Below are 22228 nucleotides of genomic sequence, written 5' to 3'. Positions count from 1 at the left end.
CCAGTTATACATACAGTACCTGAGGTAAGCAAACATATGTATTGTATAGTGAGAGTATGCAACACCTAAATGCCAGTCAGCAGGACGCTGATATGATGTGCAATGCAAATATATTTCTTTATATATTATGCAAATATTGTTCCCTGCAATACAGGTTTGTGTTTGAAATCTTTATGAATCTCTTTCTTTTATTCATCTAACTTTTATTTTACCCTGACAATGCCACAGCCCCAGAGATATCCTAATCTGAAGAATCATGCTGAATATGCAGCCCGGATTTGCCAGCCAGGTGCCTCAAGGCCAAGCACCCTTGGACCGTCCATCCGTCCCCGCACTCCCGCTTTGCTCGCTCGCTTCTACTCCCCTTTGTGCATGTGCACTCCTCCAGTTTCAGCACCGCACGCAGGAGAATTAAATCTACTGTGCATCCAATTCTGCAATATTTGGAAATAATTTACAAGCAGCTGGGCGGCATGCTGCTCCTTAATTGTGACGCCCTAGGCTGGGCCTTAGTGACCTTTCCACAAATCTGAGCCTGTGAACATGCCCCCCCCCACTCCTTGCACTGCGATGTGTTGTGTGTTTTGTACTGTTTAATCTAACAAACTAACTGTATGTGGGAGTGGGCATTAAGAGGCATGAATTTAACCAAACCCACTACCCACCGGACCTGTTATCCAGAATGCTCGGGACCTGTGGTTTTCCGAATAATGGCTCTTTCCATAATTTGGATTTTCATACCTTAAGTCTACTAGAAAATCATGTAAACATTAAATAAATAGGCTGTTTTTGCTTCAAATAAGGATTGGTTATATCTTAGTTTGGATCAAGTACAAGGTACTGTTTTATTATTTCAGAGAAAAAGGAAATCTTTTTTAAAAGTTTGATTATTTGGATAAAACAGAGTCTATCGGAATTGGCCATTCCGTAATTTGAAGTTTTCTGGATAATGGGTTTCCGGATCCCACCTGGAGTAGGTTTTTCCTTGTTAGATGCTTTACATGGCATCAAAAAACAAAACAGATCAGATATAAAGTCAAAGGCCAAATGATTGAGAGTGATATTAGGCAGAACAGAAATGTATTTTACCCAATTGTTTTCCTCCTTATGTTATGAGAGCAGGTTACTTTTTTGTTATTGCCTTTAGTCCATGTGCATACAGACGTCAGGGAAACAAACCATGTGGCTTTCACTGAGCACCTATGACTGTTACCTGATAGCACCAGAATCACAAGAGAATGATTGATAATGTGTCTGCATTATAATGTAGGAATGTCAATCCAGCAAAGGTGTGGGTATAAACAGGGATTCCAAAACGGATGGAACTGGTGTCACATGAAACACATCATTTTCTTCTAAACAGGATTTTTTTGCACAGTTTTTGACATTTTTTTCCTTTCACAAGTAACCTTTAAATACAGCCTTTTCAAGAGCATCTTCTTGATTCATGTACTGCACACGAGATGGGAAGTTTATGCAGTCGTACCGGCCACAGCTCCTGACATGCTTCAAGAAGTCTGGGGTGCCAGGATAGACAACATTATCTGCCAATAACACCGAGCCTTTCCTCAGTAATCGACACTCCTGAACAATATTGAACAAATACACAAATATGTATTTAAAAAAATAGCCAAGGGAAAATAGATATGTAAATGCAACATGTACTTATTATCAGCAACGTGTATGAATTTTTCCCCTCGCTCTTCTAAAACATTGATTTTAGTTCAAATTCCAAGTCTTCCCAGACAATTAGCCCTGTATACAGGTAATGTCTAGCATGGTTATAGGTAGCTTTTCTGACATTGGCCTCATGCCTTCTAATATTATTTCCCTTCCTACACCTTTAACAAATACCGCAATACTTTAACAAAATGTATGTCTTACAGAAATAGCTTTACAATATATTGAATAAAAATATTGAAGACCACAACCCAGGGCACTAAACTTGTATGGCTTTTTATGGATACGTTAAAGGGTTTGTTCACTTTTAAATCAACTTTTAGTATGATGTAGAGATTATTCTGAGAAAATTTGCAATTTTCTTCATTTTCTATTATTAGGGATGGGCGCATTTTTTCGCCTTGTTTCGCCCAAAAAAATGACGCCCATAGACTTGTATGGCGTTGTGTGTCAAAATAAAAAAACGTGCGTCAAAAAAAATTTCACCACGCGGTGAATTTTTGGCGAAACTAAACGGGTCAAATTCGCCCATCCCTATTTATTATGTGTGGTTTTTGAATAATTTAGCTTTTTGTTCAGCAGCTCTCCAGTTTGCAATTTCAGCTATTATTTGGTTGCCAGGGTCCAGTTTAACTTAGCAACTAGAATCAGTGGTTTGAAAGAGGGGCAAGAATATGAATAAAAAAGAGGGCCTAAATAGAAAGATAAATCCTAAAAAGTAACAATGACAGTAAAATTGTAGCCTCACAGGGCAATAGTTTTTGGCTTCTGGGACCCCTGTTTGAAAGCTGAAAATAGTCAGAATAGAAAGGCAAATAATTTATAAACTATAATAAATAAAAAAGAACAATTAGAAACTTGCTAAGAATAGGCCATTCTGTAACATACTAAAAGTTAACCTGAAGGTGAACCACTCCTTTAATTGCATGAGAACTTTGGTACTTTTATACTTTGGCCTGTTATTTTGGGTTTTTTTTAGAGTGACAATTCATTTTTATAAAAATATTGAAGACTTCTTATTAAAGTTTACCTCCAAAAGTTTGGTATCAGTTAGATATCTGTCCTTCCAATGATCCAGAAACACAAAATCAAGTGTATCCAATCCATAGTTTTGCTTCAGCTGCGGGATGAAATCCTCTGTGGACCCTTCAAGTACTTCAACCTAAAAATCAAAATGTCGTTGAGTGGTCAATATAGAAAGTCATTTGCCAGCGTCGGATTTTAGCAATAAGAACTCAAATGCATATTAAAAAATAAAATCATAATAAAATCATTTTCAATTTTCTCGTCATAGACCCTCTGATATCATTTACTCAGACAAATACTAATGTAAAGGAAATATCAGGGAGCTCAGGACTATAGATTATCACAGGGAAGCAAACTGTTAACTTATAATGCTCTCATAACCAAAGGAGTTTTCCATTTTGCAGAATGAAAGAAAATGTATTGTAATTCCAAGCAATTTTGGTTTTCAATTTACATGTACATGCATTTGCTGTTGAAAACAATATCTAGCTGCTCATATTCTTTACACTGCTGGTTCGGACTCTTGAAACAATGTAGCATAAATCTACCAGACCTGAACAGAACAGACATCTGAAAAGAGATGCATGCTTTGGCGTTCGATATCTGCATTTCTTTCTGTAGAATGTTGTATATTACACCTGACGATGGGATGTAAATATAACAATATTTAGGGCAAAGAGAGAACAGCCTCTTCGCAGCATTTTCCTTAATAATAGAAGTTATTGTTGATATAGAATAGGCGTGCCCTACAGTGACCGAACTTCCCCCACATTGAGCAACACATGCCCAAGACATAAAAAAGGGACTTGGTTTAAAGGATAAGTAAACCTTAAAAATAAGTGAATGATGAGTGTTATTCTAAGCATTTTTTTTAATTCCAAGATATTAAATGAATGTTCAAATGAATGAATTTTAGTACAACAGCGCCATCTGCTGGTCATTTTCCAACAAGTCTGAACGAAGTAGTCAACGAAGGTGTCAGGAGAAAGAAAGATGGCTGTTCTGATGTTCTTCAGCTTCCTTGACTACTTGATTTGTCAGAAAATGACCAGCAGGTGACGCTGTTGTAACGAAATTCATTCATGTTAACAGTACATGTATTCTTTAATATCTTGGAATATAAAAAGAAAAATAATGAATGTACATTGCAAAAGTGCTTAACATAGCATATATCTATATCTATATCTATATATAGATATATATCTATAACAAACAAGGGAAAGTTGTGCTCACCACTATTTTTTAAATATATTGATAATGGGTTGAGTGCAGAGGACTCTTGCATTTGACTAGATATATATCTATATATATCTATATGTCTATATATATATATATCTATATATCTATATATCTATCTATATATATATATATATATATATATATATATATATATATATATATATATATATAAACCAACACATTCTTTTTTTGAGATACCTTCATAACAGAATATGGAGTTAACAATTCCAGAGTATCATTATTCCCTAAAGGGGAATATTTTGATGACTGGCATTGGAACATTGAGAAGAGCAAAGGCTGCTCGTGAGTGCTGGAGTCTGTATCTCTCCTTCTCTATTGAACCATCAAGACGTTTGATTTATTTCTGCTTACTGTTCCTTGATCATCTGTATGGAAAGAAAAAATCCCCTGCAGAACATTTTAGATGCTGACGAGATCAGGCACTTATTTTAGCTTCACTGAATATCTACCTTGCAGTCTGTACTGCTACTGTCTATTTTGCCCAAAATAAAGAAATGTGCCTACTGTGTTGTTGACGCCAGAAAATTCAATCATCTGCCTGGCTATGGAGGCATGAACTGGATTCATCTCCATGGTGAGGATCTGAGCTGATCTTCAGCAATCGAGCTATTCTCACAGCAGAGTATCCACAGTACGTGCCCAGCTCCAGTACCAGCAATGGATCTGTTTCTCCCACCACTTCATCTAGGATCAGACCTTAAACAGAAGGAAACAGCCTGTTGCAGTTATCATTTAGAGACCATTGTAGGACCAAGTCCCTTCTTCCCTTTAAAGGGGTTGTTCACCTTAAAATTAACTTATGTATGACGTAGAGCAGGGGTCCCCAACCTTTATCACCCGTGAGCAACATTCAGATGTAAAAAGATTTAGGGAGCAACATAAGCATGAAAAATGTTCCTGGATGGTGCCAATAAGGGTTGTGATTGGCTAGTGGTAGCCCCTATGTGGACTTGCAGCCTACGGGAGGCTCTGGTTGGCAATACACCAGGTCTTTATGCAACAAAAACTTGCCTCCAAGCCTGGAATTCAAAAATAAACACCTGCTTTGAGGCCACGGAGAGCAACATCCAAGCGGTTGGGGAGCAACTTGTTGCTCACGAGCTACTGGTTGGGGATCAATGACGTAGAGAGTGATATTCTGAGACAGTCTGCAACTGGTTTTCATTTTTTATTATTGAGTATTAAGTTATTTAGCATTTTATTCAGGAGCTCTCCAGTTTACAATTTCTGTTTACAAAATCTGGTTGCTAGGGTCCAAATTACCCTAACAACAATGCACTGATTTGATCGAAAGACTGGAATATGAATAGGAGAGGGCCTGAATAGAAAGATGAGTAATAAAAAGTAGTAATAATAATAATAATAAATGTGTATCCTTACAGAACGTTTGTTTTTAGATTGGGTCAGTGACCCCTGGCCAATAATCCAAAAACTATAAAAAAAGAAAAGATAAAGAACAATTGAAAAGTTGCTTAGAATTAGCCATTTTTTTAAAACTAAAAGTTAACTTAAAGGTGAACCACCCCTTTAAAAAAGCACTAATGACAAAAAAAAAAAAAAAGGTTTTTTTTTCATGGTTACTGATGTTTTGCTATGGCTTTTGTTTTTCCGGCAGCTCCTCTCTCCCCTAGTGAAGCATTACATTGGTAATCACTCGTGTGTGTAAATAAAGGAAATGCAGTGACTAAAACAAAAATAAGCAATAAACATTTAATAATCAACATGTATTGAATATATTTATTTTATATAATATATAATAAACAAGTGAAAAGGTGTCAGAATAAGTGAGCAAATACAGAAATATTTGGACTATATATCTATATATATGAAACTATATATATAGATATATATATATATATATATATATATATATATATATATATATATATATATATATATATATGAAATATCGTCACTAGTAATTGTAGATTTTAGTATCACAATAGCCTTTGATATTATGCTTGTTCAAGAAATAATCCAAGTCACTCTTAATCTATTCTCACTGCATAATTGACATTTTTCGTGATTTTATTGCATTTTCAGTTCTGCATTGCTGATTGCTCCATTGTGCCCCAAGAAACATAAACTTAACAGGAAGACTAGTGGAACTAGGATTATGACTACCAATCTCACTGTACAATAATTGCTTATTGCTTTTATTGGATTTCCCATTTTTCTTGACTGATTGTTGACTTGATGATTCTTGTAAAAATTGATCGTACAATATTTTCATTTTTCATGCCACAGTTTTGTAATACTATGTATATATGCCACGTGACTCCTGGCAGTCATACTTATGATGTCTTATATTTAGAAAGATTAGGACATCCTGATTAAAAAAAACTGTTTTCTAATATACTCTAGAAGTTTGCTTAGGAAATACCCCTAAAGTGAGAGAGCACAAAATGTTTAAAAAAACAGCTGTCATATAATGAAAGTGAAAACGTTTGCACTTTGCAGTTGGACGTGCGTTCATGAATGAAACTAACTGAGTTCATTAGTGATTAGGACAGAAGTCTGACCAATCCAGTCCTGCAGACAATCTGGGTGTTATTTAACGTAACCACTTTTTACCTTTCTCATCACCCACATTCATGGCCCACTCCTTGTTTCTGCAGAAATGGTCTATTGTATCGATCACACTCTGAGGATCGCCGCGCACTGCATTTTCCATGACAAAATCCAACATCCTCTGTTCCTTCAGGCCATCCATAGCGGGGGGGGTTTCAAGGCTGCAGTGCGACAAGTAAAGACATTAAAACACTCACAGTTCTTGTAAATGTGTTTTTTTTTGCTTTCATAAGAACGGTTGTTATTTCACCATCTGTGTCGCTTTCACCTGGTTTTTACAGTTATGGTGACACAATTAAACAGGTACAAGCTACATACCCAAACAAGTCATCATTTTATTTTTTATAAAAATTAGGGATGCGCCGAATCCAGGATTTGGTTTGGGATTCGGCCAGGAATCTGCCTTTTTCAGCAGGATTTGGTGGATTCTGGTAAATGGCAGAGGGGCTGCTGTAAGATACTATAGACAGTAACTATTTTCATGGGCTGGTGGGGGCTGTTTGGGCCTCTGTGTACTTGAAACTTCAGGGCCTATTTTGAATCCCAGTTTGGACTTGGTCCCCACATTAACTCATTTTACATTCACTCCTCTCTCACCATGTTCAACAGCAGTGTCTCACCAGTTCCAGCCCAACTAACCTAGTGTAACAACCACCTCACGTGCAGAGCAACATGTAACATCAGTGAGGGAACTCCAGGGCCAGAACTAAGGGTAGGCAGAAGAAGTAGGTGCCCAGGGGGTAATGATGGGTGGGTTTGCCAAGACCACAGACAACTACCTCTTCTGGCTCTTTTCTCTTTGCCGGTGTGGACACCAGGTGTTGATTATGATCTCACTGTTTGGGACTATGCAAGTCACAATGAGCTAGGAAAGAGGTGGGTTAGATTAGAGAAAGCAGCAGGGTCAGTGTTGATGATGGGGATGTATAGAACTATTTCCCAGTGAGCCTGATGGGGAGCAAATGTGTCAATGGGGTGGCAAGGGGTTAGGGGGTTGCAGGGCAAGTAGTATTGCTTTGGGCACAAGTACTACTTGGCCCAGCACTGGGTGCTCCTGTGTCCTAATACAGGCTCCCACCTCCCTCTCTGACCATCTGGATCACCACACTGCACTCAGTACCTAAGGGTCTCCACTATAACCTGCCTACCATAACTACAGTGGCGGAACTGCCGATTTCCGGCCGCATTGGCCGATTTCGGGTAAAATAATCTGGTACGGAGGGGGGCAGGGGGGCCCGGCGGCACATCCCGCACCAGGGCCCGCACCCATCCAGTTAAGTTACTGCCTAACTATTGCTTCACCACAGGGTCACTACGCCACTAAATGCCTTGTTTGGACCCGACTTACTTGACTCACTTGCCTGACTTTCTCTAGTCCTATAGAGAGCTCCATTTCCTTCTATCCTATCACTGACCTTTCACGGTCTTCTATCAGTTACTATGAAGTGGTAGGCAGGTCTGGACTAAGAATTAAAATAGGCCCTGGCATTTCAGGTACACAAAGGCCCATTCAGCCCACACCAGCCCACTAAATACTGACTTTATATGGGACCTTTTAGCAGCCCCTCTGGCAATTGCCAGAACCCACAGATTGCCAGTTCGGGCCTGGTGGTAGGTATTTATACCTTTTCCCCTCCCCCCTTAGAAGTTACACTGGGCAGAGCTTTTGTACTTGTGTCCTACAATTGGCAAGTGCACGGGACAGACAAGCCATCTGCGCATGTGCCAGCCATGGAGAAAAAGGGGCCAGACTCTGCCTAAATGCAGAAGAGCCAGGCCAAGTTGGGCCTAACCTTAGGAGCTGCTGCCACCTACTGTCTCAAAGTAGGAGCTGCCATTAACTATACACACATTATATTTGACCTCCTTGCATTGCTATAAAAACATTCCAACCAGGGGACCATTTTCCTTTAGTTTTAGCTTCCATCAGTTCTGTGTGTCAAGAACCCAGGTTTCTACTAAGGATACATTTATGAATACTAATTGTTATTATGTGAGAACACATCAGAAGTCTTAGAAATGTACATCATTTGTAAGCAGTAAAATTATAATCAAAAGGATTATTTAAAAAATATTGATGTTATTATAGTAGTAGGTTTAGCCCTGGGCTAGATATGGTCATCCTAATATATGCTCTCATTTTCATATAGCCCTAGCCTGTAAGCAATCTTTATCTAATAGTCAGCTCACTTTTAGAAAATTATGTGAATTAATAAGATACAAAGGTATATAACATTACCTTGGACAACCTTGTGTCCAGTTCTGCACTCTCTGGATTAATCCAGTGCATAAGCAGAACAGGACATTAGTGTAACTGATTTGCACTTAGAAGTAGGATATCTGTTTTAATGCAAACCAGGAATAAGGTAAGCAACAGATTTAGAAGTAGATGTATTGGCTTATATGTTAGGGGTCTGATAGATGTGCAGTTTCATCATACATTCCTGCCCTGGGGGGCACAACCAAATTCTAGTTACACCACTAACAAGATTAAGTAAGTAATAGTCACATTAATACTAACTAATCAGTTTCTTGCACAAATAAAAACAATGGACAATTGAAAAAAACAAAAACAATATATATATATATATATATATATATATATATATATATATATATATATATATATATATATATATATATATATAAATATAAATATATATATAAATATAAATATATAATTTGACAACACTCTCTGTGTTTGCACATTATTATAAATGAGTTTATTAAATCTATGGTTGGACTTAGGGCTATGATACAACCAGGGGTATTCTAAACTGGTATATTTTATGCAGTGGAGAAGCATCCAAAATAACCACTTCTGCCTGCCACTCACTAAATCCAAATGCTCACTAGAGCAATTCAGGCTTTAAAGTCAAACACCAGTGATGTTGTGTTTAGCATTTCTGTAAATAGGGGGTTCAGTAGAGGTTTCAGGTGCTTCTCACCAGGAGACATGTGTTCATCACCCATAATGCCTTTGCTTGCACATTGAAATTACTTGGTTACATTGCCTCCCATATAAATCTTTAGTCAATTAGCAAAACAGAATTACAGAGCAATACACTGTTTGGTGTGTTAATTAGTTTAGCATTTCCAGAATCTTTGCAAATGATCTGCACTGCACACCTACCAAAAGTGGTTAGGCTAATGGGCAGCCTTCTAGTTCTATGTTATCATAGTAGCAAGTCGGCCAAGTGTGACCCTTCTGGCAGCACCAGCATACGTTGAGGTTCAGCACTGAACATCAACCATCTGATGAAGATACATGAAGATATATGCAGCCAAATGCCATAAATAAACCTTCCTGTGACATGACTTCTGATTCACAGAAACTCACATTAGCTGATGTTTCAGGTGTGAGCATGTAGCAACTAACTGGAGCTAGCTCAATTAGATTTGTCCATATTGGGTGATCAGGAGGTCTGCGCCCTAAACTTTGATTAATGTTACAAAAAAAGAGACGAGCTGCAGATGGCATTCACATTCCCTTGTACCTGACCCTGGATTATAGTCCAGGTATAAATGAGCCACTCAGTGCTCTTTAATGGCCCATAGCTTGGCAGTGTTCAAATCTGCTAGTAGGTTATTGTTCCTATAACCCTTCACTTTATAGTCTGTAAGATACTTTGACCCAAAAACTACAGGCAATACTTCTAATCTGAAGAAGCCATAAGTATGGTTTTTACCAACCCTAACAGCAATGCAGGTCCCAACTTTCTAAAAAAACTGGTGTAATAAACATGTAGGAGACAAAGGAAAGTGCCTTCTCTCTGCCCAGGAAACCTTAACAGTGCAGAACTAATCCATTCCCCACAGATGAGTTCCTGCAAATAGTATTGCTTCTTTGTATCTGATACACACAAGTATGAACTTGCCCTTGGAATTTCTTTGCCACAAGTCATTGCCAGGTGGTACGAACAAAAATGAGTCATATACTTCAAATGACCACAATCACAGAAACAATTGCCAGGTCACCACTACTGAGACCTCCATCTGAGACAGTGCCTCCTTGAGGAACCTGCAATACTATATTCTGGAGAAGCCCAACCTACTTGTTTAAGGCTTGTTTACCCTTAGGGATAGACAGGGGTAATTTGTCCAAGCTGTTTAATCAGTCAAGACAATTTTTCCAGAAGAAGAAAGCAGACATAATATGCAGGACATTACAGAGATCATGTAGTCTCTGCCACAGCAGAACAACCATCTTATTATAGTAACATCCACACATTAGAAGCCAAGTACTGTAGTATTTTTTTTCCCCTAAAATGCAGACTTCTAAACTTCCCAGGCTTTTTGTTCTGTAGCTCTCTGGTTTTGGAATATCTGGTTGCTAGGGTTCAGTTCACCCTAGCACCTAGGCAGTAATTTGAGAGAGGAGAGAGCTGAATAGAAAGAGAAGAAGAAATAAAACATAATAATACAGTCATAGCCTCACAGAGCAATCGTTTCTTTGGCTGTTGGGGACCCCCATTTAAAAACTTGAAAAAGGCAGAAGACAAATACAAACAACTAATACATAAAATGAAAGTCAGTTGAAAAGTTGCTTAGAATTGGATATTATAAATTAAGTTAAAGGTAAACTACCCTTTAAGCAGATTATAATGAAGAACCAACTGAGAATTCGGTCGTCTACACTTTACCAAAAGGATCATTTCATACTCACGTGGAGCTGCAGCAACTGCACTGTGGAAATACAGCTCTACCCCCAACTAGACGGAATTCTACTCATTCTTTTGTTCCTACCCTCAATGGGTGTGACTGAGTCTTACTTCTTAGACCCTCAGCTTCAAGGAGTGGCAATCCGAAATAAGGCAAACAAAATGAGGCTGTCCGGCACTCAAAGAAATCCACAGGGCCAAAGCATAATAATGTAAAAACAGTTTTTATTTGTAGAAATAAATGGGCCCAATGTGTTTTGTGTCCTACAGGCCCTTAGTCATAGGCTAAAATCACAGCTCAGGAAATGAGAATTTAAAGAAAATTACAGCCAATCAAAAACTTGTTCGAAAAAAGTTAGAAAAAATACAAAAGGTTCTTAAAGACAAGGTTCCATGTGTGTCTTAAAGAGACCATAGAGTTCAATACATGCATACAAAGTTCAATATATACCTACAATTTAAAACAATTGACATGACATTAATGAGAAAATGCACAAAAAATATAGGAAATATACAAATTCCCATTTTGATAATCAGTTATAACATGAGACATCAAAGTCCCAGGGGTATCCTTGTATTTAAGCTGAGAATCCAAAAAAACTCTCGCTTTGATAGGATCTCAGACAGATCCCCCCCCCTCTACTGTCAAGATTAACTCTTTCAATACCCTGTATATTAAAGTGTCTTAAATCACCAGAAGAATGTAGATATATATTAATATCTGGTAGATGTTCACAAATCCTCTCTTTTCATTTCTGAGAAGTTTGTCTTACATACTGGGCTTTACAGACATGTAATCAAATAAACAACATTTCTTGTACTGCAGTTGATGTATTGACCTGATCTTATAAGATTTACTACTAACTGAGGATACAAATGTGTCACCTTTAAATTCTTCTGTTTTCGTGTTATTCACCCCATTTTGTTTGCCTTAAAGGTTAAAGTTCACCAGTAAATTAACATGTAGAGAAGTAACATTTTTAACCAATAGCTGACTCAGATCACTTCTCATTGACATAAATAGGAAGACCTGCTAGTCACTAAAGACCTGCAATAATATTGGCTGCCCCTATGCAGGTGGATCTGCATTGCTTCCCTCAGTTTGTGACTTAATTCTTCCTATATGTCATAGATGTAAATAATTAAAGTCATTTTGCTATCAGCATATTCCCCCTGCACATTCTACTGTTCCAACATGGAGGCAGAAACATATACTTGGTTGCAATAGTCAGTGAACTAGTATCCAGATGTGTCCCAATAAATAAGTAAATAACTGTATAACTGTATAAATAACAGCTGTCTGTCCTGACCTTCTGCCTAAATCTCGTCTTGCTTGAATGACAGCCTGATGTTGGACCTGCTTCTGATTATCGATTTTCTACGGTATATTGGACTTTTGTTCGCACTTTTTAATCACACCTCTGTATTCAGCCTCAGGCTCTGCATTGTTGAAATGTATGCCCCCCTTCTCTTTCTGAGCTACTCTGACAACAGAATAATGAAGTTAATCATCCCACAGTAACATCATCCCCTCAGGGAAATGCTTTGCTAATTGGCATTTGGAGCATTTTTCTTAATAATAGAAGTTAATGCTTGTATAGAATAGAAGTTAATGCTTGTATAGAATAGGAACGTTCATCATTGACCCAACTGTCTCCACATGAGTAATTGATGCATAAAACAAGGTCACTTACTTAGCAGTACTAAAACCTTTTCATTATTTTTACAACAGACTATGGAATTAAACCCAGAGTAACATCATTCTCTAAGGGGGAAATTTTGCTGATTGCTGTAACATTTAAGAGAGGAAAAGAATGCTTATTTGCGGTATTGTTATTAAGGCTGCTAGTGAGGGTCTCCTTCTCTGTAGAACTAACAAAACATTTGCCTTGTTTCTGCTTACTGTTCCTTGATCCCTCTAAGGGAAGAATCAAGATGCTGACAAGATCGGGCACTTCTTTTAGCTTCACTGAATATCAGTCTGTACTGCTACCGTCTATATTGCCCAAAATAAAGAATGTGCCTACTGTGTTGTTGATGCCAGAAAATTCAATCATCTGCCTGGCTACAGAGGCATGAACTGGATTCATCTCAATGGTGGTGAGGATGTGAGCTGTCAGATTTAGCTAAGTATCCACAGTACATACCCAGCTCCAGGGGCGTAACTATAGAGGAAGCAGACCCTGCGGTTGCAGGGGGGCCCAGGAGTGTAGGGGGCCCAGTGAGACCCTAATTAATTAGCAATTTTAATATATCTTGGTAAAATAGGCCAACTTATAAATATTTTGGGGCCCTAAATTGAATTTGCTATGGGGCCCAGTAACAACTACTTACGCCACTGCCCAGCTCTATTTCTTTCAAAGGATTGTTTCTTTCACCATATTTCATCTGATCAGACCTTAAAGAGAAGGAAAAAGCCTGTGGCAGTGTTACTGTGGCAAAGTGTTTTAAGTTGTAACAGGGTCGTGCACATTTTTCCATTTAAAGAAGAACTAAACCCCCAAATAAGAAAAGCCCCTTACTACCCTACATAGTCCCCCTCCCTGCTTCCCCCGCATAGTTAATTACCACTAAAAGTGTCCCAAAAACATTGCTCACATATCTGTGCAGAGTAAGTGCAGTAGAGCACATGGGTGCCATCTTCCAGATCTTCGGTATAGGTGCACGCTCAGTTGGAGCAGTTTTTCCAGGTCACTTTTGAAGCATAAACTGAAAGACTGCTCCAACTGCACAGTCACCTATATGGCGCTACCTTACAGATGAAAAACGAAGAAGAATTTTTTTTTCAGTTACTACTTACCCATTATAGGTATCGGACCTGTTATTCAGAATGCTCGGGACCTGGGTTTTTACAGCTTTCTGAAATTTGGATCACCATACCTTAAGTCTAATAAAAAGTAATTTATTAATAAAATAAACCCAATAGTTTTTTTTGGTCTCCAGTAAGGATGAATTATATCTTAGTCTGGATCAAGTACAAAGTACTATATTATTATTACAGAGTAAAAGATAATAATAATTAAAAATGTGAATTATTTTGATGAAATTGAGTCTATGGGAGACGGCCTTCTTTATAATGCGTTTCTGCACAACAAATCCCATGCCTGTATAAATTTCACATTTAAAGTGAATATTAATTGATTGCTTAGCTCCCCCAAGCTTGCCTCTTTCTGTTGGTTTACCAGCATTTCTCTCCCCTAGTGAAGCATTATATTAGAATCCACTTATGTCACTTTATGTAAATGAAGAAAAAATTTTAATAGAAGAGGGAAAACAAAAATAGAAAGCCTAAAGGTGGCCACACATGTACCCATCTCAAAATGTAACAATAATGGCTGCTGGGAATGTGTTTGGGGAATGATCAGTGAATAAGGTATATATATATATAGGTTCCTATTAGATCACTGTCAGTCATTCTGGACATAAAATATAATGTCTGATTTCCCTTCTTGGCAGATTGTACCAGCCTTGTATAGTGACATTTATTTTGAGTACGGTATATACAGTGTGTTGTGAGTTTGACCCTAAAGCTCAGGTAGCTGACAGCAGCACAGAGCTTATGCCGTGAATTGGCAGAATAAAAATAACACAGACAGGGCTGTCGTAGCCTCAGGCTGGCACAGAAGCCCAAAACATAAGCCTAATCGAAGCTTTAATATGTGCTTCAGTTCATGCACAAGCAGTAAAAGCAACATAAAGGCATGAAGCACACCAGTAGGATTTATAAGCAATAACAAGTATATCTGTATATGAGCAACAGACAAGGGCAGCAGATGGCATAATTGGTAAAACTAGACGTTATGAATAACATGCAAAATCCCCAACTTTTTTTCACCAAAGCTGAAAAGGATTTAATACACAAGCAGGTTGGGAGGTAATTATGTAACTGGAATGAAGAAATAATGGTGCAATACTGTCAGCCAGCAAAGTTGCAATGAGTTTGCAAAAAAGGTTTATATGTAAATGCTTCTCTACATAGATGTTTTTATCTTTAAGCAATATTAAAAAAAAAAGATCATAGAACTCATATTGAACTAGGGCGTATACTGACCCTTTAATTCTATACCTTTGATAGTGCTGTTGGTCTGAAGAGTATTACATGTCCTGACTCATTGTGGTTATAACATAGAGCGTATCTGTGTAAATGCTGACTCCTTATTGCATCACTGTGCTTAAGCAGGAAAAAGTCTTCCCCCAAACTCTTGCTACAATATAGAAAGCACAGAATTCTCATTAATGGTATTGTACACTGTAGCCTTAAAGGGATACTGTCATGGGAAAAAAATTGTTTTTTTCCAAATCTCATCAGTTCATAGTACTGCTCTAGCAGACTTCTGCACTGAAATCCATTTCTCAAAAGAGCAAACAGATTTTTTTTATATTCAGTTTTGAAATCTGACATGGGGCTAGACATATTGTCAATTTCCCAGTCATGTGACTTGTGCTCTGATAAACTTCAATCACTCTTTACTGCTGTACTGCAAGTTAGAGTGATATCACCCCCTCCCTTTTCCCCCCCAGCAGCCAAACAAAAGAACAATGGGAAGGTCACCAGATAACAGCTCCCTAACACAAGATAACAGCTGCCTGGTAGATCTAAGAACAACACTCAATAGTAAAAACCCATGTCTCACTGAAACACATTCAGTTACATTGAGAAGGAAAAACACTAGCCTGCCAGAAAGCATTTCTCTCCTAAAGTGCAGGCACAAGTCACATGACCAGGGGCAGCTGGGAAATTGACAAAATGTCTAGCCCCATGTCAGATTTCAAAATTGAATATAAAAAAATCTGTTTGCTCTTTTGAGAAATGGATTTCAGTGCAGAATTCTGCTGGAGTAGCACTATTAACTGATGCGTTTTCAAAAAAACATGTTTTCCGATGACAGGATCCCTTTAAGGCTAAGGGGCAGATTTATCAAGGGTCGAAGTGAATTAGAGGGAATTTTCGAAGTAAAAAAATTTGAAATTCAAAGTAATCTTTTGGATACTTCAACCATCGAATAGGATACTACGACTTTGAATTTACTTCGACTTCGATTCGAAGTAAAAATCGTTCGACTATTTGACCATTGGATAATCAAAGTACTGTCTCATTAACAAAAAATTCTACTTCAATACTTCGCCAAATTAAACCTGCCGAAGTGCTATATTAGCTTATGGGGACCTGCTACAACCATTTTCTAAGTCTTTACACATTGAAGTAAAATCGTTCGATCGTACGCTATAATTGTTCGAATCGTTAGACCGTTCGATTTTACTTAGACCGCAGAATAGCCAGGCACGGATTTATGGAAAGGCCACCCAGGCCCGGGCCTAGGGCGGCAGGATTTTAGGGGGGCGGCATGCTGTCCAACCACACCTACATTGGTTCAAAAACACTGGGGATGCGCAGAATATACAATAATTTTGTAAATTTCCCATGCCCAATCCACATTGCTTAGGTCCCGATTATAAAAATGTGCATGAATAAAGGGGGGGCACGGGTGACGAACGGCAGTGGGCCTAGGGGCGCCCGCTATGTAAATCCGGCCCTGAGAATAGCCAAATTCGATGAAAAAATTAGATGAAAAAAAGTATTTTAATTAGATGGTCGAATTTCGAAGTATTTTACACTTCGAAATTCGACCCTTGATAAATCTCCCCCTAAGTGTTAATTTAATCACCAAAAAGAAAAGTCAAAGTAGAAAAAAAAATATTTGCTCTTATAAACCTGTGTAAAACTTCACTGCATGACTTGAATAAGGTGAGCATGAAAAGAAGCTGCTTTTGTAGGATCAGGAAGTGAAATTGTAAGAGTGTTTACTATTACAGGCATGGGACCTAAGGTTTTCCCGATAATGGATCTTTCCATAATTTGGATTTTAATACTTTAAGTCTACTAGAAAATCATGTAAACATTAAGGGCTAGTTCACACAAGGAGATTCAGGGAGATTTTGTCGCCTGGCAAATATCTCCCCGAACTGCCTCAGCGTTTTTCCCCATAGGCTGCAATGAAAAGTCGCCTGCGCTAATGCACACGCGGCGATGCTGAGGCAGTTCGGGGAGATAGTCACTCAAAAGACAAGGCGATAAGTCGCCAGGCGACAAAATCTCCCCGAATCTCCTCATGTGGCCTTACCCTAAATAAACCCAATAGGCTGGTTTGCCAATAAGGATTAATTATATCTTAGTTGGGATCAAGTACAAGCTACTGTTTTATTATTACAGAGAAAAACAAAATCATTTTTAAAAATGTGGATTATTTCGATGAAATGGAGTCTGGGAGACAGCCTTTCCGTAATTCAGAGCTTTCTGGATAATGGGTTTCCAGATAATGGATCCCATACCTGTAATATGTTATAATGAAAACATTTACTGGTGTGAAACTGCTTTATCCTATTGTTCCACCTTCCCCCTTTTTTCTTTTCTGTATCCCCCTGATTCCTTTCAATAAGAAAACCAAACAAAATAAACATTGAATTGAAAAAAAAGCAGCTGCTGTGCTGGTCCATTAGAAGGTATGTTTGCAAAACAGATCATTTTGCTTTGCCCAAGGCTGGGGGTCAGGAAGGTGGGCGAGAAAGAATTTCCCTGTGGGGGCAGGTAACTTCTACTTACGCCACTGACATGATAAAGCAAGTCACTTTAATGCAAACTTATAAGCTTCACGGGAGCAGAAAAATGAATTACAAGTTTTTGAACAGTGAATCATTTTTACAAGACTGTTCTTTGCTGAGCATTACATACTGTCAGGAATAAAGCAATTGTAAGGTGGTGTGTCACTTTGGGTTATACCCTTCTAACAAATGAGAAGATTGTTTATGCTGCTGCTCACTTATTCACTTTCACTTGCAGTAAAATCAAGATTTATGCTACCAGGCTGCACAGAACAAGACACATTGTAATTACTTGGCTGCCTTACCTCTCTCATAAATCATTAGCCAGTAAGCAGCAATGAGATTAATGCAGGTCAGGATTTTGTTTGTGTCCTACGTTACCATTACATGAAGCACAGTAATATGCCTACCTTTTATTATTGTTATCGTTGCTAATCAGTACAGTGTTTGCAGCAGTGCTAGCCACCCTGGAATGCCCAGAGCATTGGTTGGGAGGGCCCAGTCTAAGGTTAATTTATAGAGATATTATATGGGGGTTTGTCTATTTGTATTCCTATCTTCTCCTGAAAACCCAGCTTGAAGGTCAATTTGATTAAGATTTGGCAAGGACAACTCACTTTCTTCTTGATCCCATTGCTGATACAGCAGTATCTTTATAGTTCTATAGCTTTGAAATGATGTACATTTTGAACCTTAAAGGGAAAACTATACCCCCAAAATGAACATTTAAGCATTTATATCATATTAAGTGGCATATTAAAGAATCTTACCAAACTGGTCTATATATTTAAGTAAATCTTGCTCTTTTTCAAATATTTAGGAAGCGGAGAGAAAGCAATCAATGCAGAACTTGCTGTCTGTGGATTAGACTATATAGGCCAAACTAAAAGAGCATTAAAGACCTGCATTAAAGAACACAAGGGTAACATGCGAAATTTTAAAACGGGAACGGCTACAGATACCACGGTGTCTAGACACTAGGGAACTAATTCGCGCGAACATCGACCGTTCGCGTCCGCCGAATGTTCGCGAACGTCGCGCGAAGTTCGCCAATTTGGGTTCGCCTTAGCTGGCGCTTATTTTTGCCCTCTCACCCCAGAGCAGCAGATACATGGCAGCCAAACAGGAAGCTCTCCCTCCTGGACCACCCCCACACCCCCTGGACCACTCCCCTTCCATATATAAACTGAAGCCCTGCAGCGTTTTTTCTTTCTGCCTGTGTGTGCTTGGAAGAGCTAGTGTAGGGAGAGAGCTGTTGAGTGATTTGAGGGACAGTTGATAGTAACTTTGCTGGCTAGTAATCTACTTGATACTGCTCTGTATTGTAAGGACAGAACTCTGCAGGGTTTTGAGGGACAGTGAGTTTAGGTTAGTTAGCTTTGCTGACTAGTAATCTACCTTCTGCAGTGCTCTGTATGTAGCTGCTGTGGGCAGCTGTCCTGCTGCTGATCTCTCATCTGCTGACTGCTGCCTGTAACCCAATAGTCCTTGTAAGGACTGCTTTTATTTTCTTTTTTGTTTTTTTTACTTTGCTACTGTAAGAGCCCAGTGCTATTAGTCTAGCTGTGTTGGGGAGTGGGACTGGTGTGCTGCTCATCCTAGTAGTTCACCACTACCAGCACCAACCAGAGTCAAAATTGTTACAAAGTATCTTATTTGCACCTGTTAGCTGTTCTGAGCTCTCTGCCAAAAGCTAATTAAGTTAGAAACTGTTTTTTTTCTGGCTGTTCAGTTCAGAGAAAAGAGGGACTGGTGTGCTGCTCCTCCTAGTAGTTCACCACTACCAGCACCAACCAGAGTCAAAATTGTTACAAAGTATCTTATTTGCACCTGTTAGCTGTTCTGAGCTCTCTGCCAAAAGCTAATTAAGTTAGAAACTGTTTTTTTTCTGGCTGTTCAGTTCAGAGAAAAGAGTGACTTTCCAGTACAAAAGAGGGACAGGGGGTTGAGTGGTCAAAAGAGGGACAGTTGGGAGGTATGCAAGTGCCACCTAGCTGTGTGAGCTTTTTCACATTCTGTCTAAATAACAATAATAATCCCGTGTCCGTAAACATCACCTGAGTGATGTTTTTACAGCAGCAATAATATATTCCGTACCCACTACTGTATACGTTGCCCTTGCAGGCATTGTTTGCCCAGTCTTTAACCAAGTGCCACCTAGCTGTGTGAGCTTTTTCACATTCCGCGTCCAGAAACATCACCTGAGTGACGTAGTGTGATTTCTGCCCTTTACAGCACAAAACGCAGCGCTGTGTCAACAATATATTTTTCAGATACATTTTTGCCCTTGATCCCCCTCTGGCATGCCACTGTCCAGGTCGTTGCACCCTTTAAACAACTTTAAAATCATTTTTCTGGCCAGAAATGTCTTTTCTAGCTTTTAAAATTCGCCTTCCCATTGAAGTCTATGGGGTTCGCGACGTTCGCGAACCGTTCGCATTTTTGAGGCAAGTTCGCGAATATGTTCGCGAACATTTTTTCCGCCGTTCGCTACATCCCTACTAGACACTTTAACATTGCTAACCATAATCAGTCTCAGCTAAGGTGGGCTATTCTGGAGGTGATTAGTCTCCAAAATAGAGATGGGAACCCGAAAAAGAGAATACTACAAAGGGAAGCATACTGGATTAAGAAGTCTGATACACTCCATCCAAAAGGCTTGAACAATAGCTGGAGTGTGAAATGCTTTCTCTAAAAATTTAACAATGTTGCTTTATTCGTACTATGTGTATAAACTTTAGATACTGTTTTAGTGACAATGTTCTTTTTTCTTGATACTTATGCCTTATTTGTTTCTTTTCAGAGAACAGATTTCTGAGCTCTAAGATAGTTACATTAATATGTGCAGCTAATGGTAAGATTATTGGGCATTTTTCTTCTTTCCATACATTAGAACATGTTATCAAGCTTATTTGTGGTAGGCCTAGAAATGGGCAGTAATTTGTGCATTATTGGATTCCAGAAAGAACTTAGAATTTTTAAAAAATTTAAACTGATTAAGGCCTATGGACATTGCAAAAGAAGAAGTTTTTGCGATATTCATTATTTAAATTATGGGCAACCGTGAAATGACATTATATGTTTGCACTTATACACTGTTGATCGACACGTATTGTATGTGACATCACTTCCTGTATATACCCTTAAAAGCTTGTATCACTGAAAAACCTTTACACTTGATAAAGGGTACCTGGAACATGTTGTGTGCAATAAACACTTAGCAGCAAGTTCTGCATTGATTGCTTTCTCTCGCCTTAAATATTCGAATAAAGCTGGCCATAGATGTTGAGATTTTTAAAAGATCCGATCGTCATCGTGAGACCACATTTATCTCGGAACGATCGTACGAATTGTCCATCAACTAAAAAGACCAATTTGCCAGGAAAACAAAGGGGAGCTGCCTGCTTGGCCCTGCAAACATAGATAGATTGCACTGGGACCGACAAAGATTTTTTGACCTGGCCGATCAATTTCCTGACAGATGTCGGCCGAAAAATCATAAGATGTTCGATCGTTCGAATCCCACTAACCACACGATAATTTCGAAGGATTGGTCGGACTTCGCTAAAATTGGTAGTTCGGCAAGAGAAATCTTTGCGTCTATGGGGACCTTTAGTTCCCACACCTGGAGCAGGGGTGCTTTACTTAGATCGAGAGCATAGCTACCATTCCCCAGTCATCAACACAATTTTTGAAATCTTGCTCTTTTACATCTCTTGCCTTGAACCACCATTTTGTGATGGTCTGTGTGCTGCCTCAGAGATCACCTGACCAGAAATACTACAACTCTTACAGGAAGAATTGTTGAAGCAAAAGACAGAACTCTGTCTGTTAATTGACTCATTTGACCTAACAAGTATGGTTTGTTGGTATGTTTGTGAGCACAGTGAGTCGTACGATCCCAGGGGGTGGCCCTTATTTTTTAAAATTGGAATTTTCTATTTATGATTACCCAATGGCACATACTACTAGAAAAGAATATTATTATGAAATTGGTTTATTTACATGAAGCAGGGTTTTACATATGAGCTGTTTTTTATAGAGACCTACATTGTTTGGGGGGTATGGTTTTCCTTTAACATGAGGCTTGATCCAAAAAAGTCCCAACCCAATCTACTCATTATAATTTGTACTAGAAGTGTTTAAGTTAAAACCTTTTGGACAGTCTTCCAGTGGAAGGTTAGCATAAGAGCAAGTGATGGTCCCTTTGACTGCACCAGTTCAGGATTAAGTTTGAGTTTATTACCTTTTAATGGGGCAGTAGGGGGTGATTTAGGTACCTTGGCACTTAAAGGGGTTGTTCACCTTTAAATTAACCTGTAGTATGCAATAGAGAGTGATATTGTGAGACAATTTGCAATTGGTTTTTATTTTTTATTATTTGTGGTTTTTGAGTTATTTAGCTTTTTATTCGGCAGCTCTCCCATTTT

The 22228-nt window shown here is 38.6% G+C and overlaps 1 pseudogene; it reads right to left on the bottom strand.

The window, feature by feature from the left end:
• Positions 1 to 868: 868 nt before the first annotated feature.
• On the bottom strand, positions 869 to 11488 carry LOC108716056 (annotated as a pseudogene).
• Between the last annotated feature and the right edge of the window lie 10740 nt (positions 11489 to 22228).

The sequence above is a fragment of the Xenopus laevis genome, chromosome 1L (assembly GCF_017654675.1).
Source record: "Xenopus laevis strain J_2021 chromosome 1L, Xenopus_laevis_v10.1, whole genome shotgun sequence".
NCBI lineage: Eukaryota > Metazoa > Chordata > Amphibia > Anura > Pipidae > Xenopus > Xenopus laevis.
Note: the sequence above shows the minus strand (reverse complement) of the source record. Positions and strands in the feature narration are given on the sequence as shown.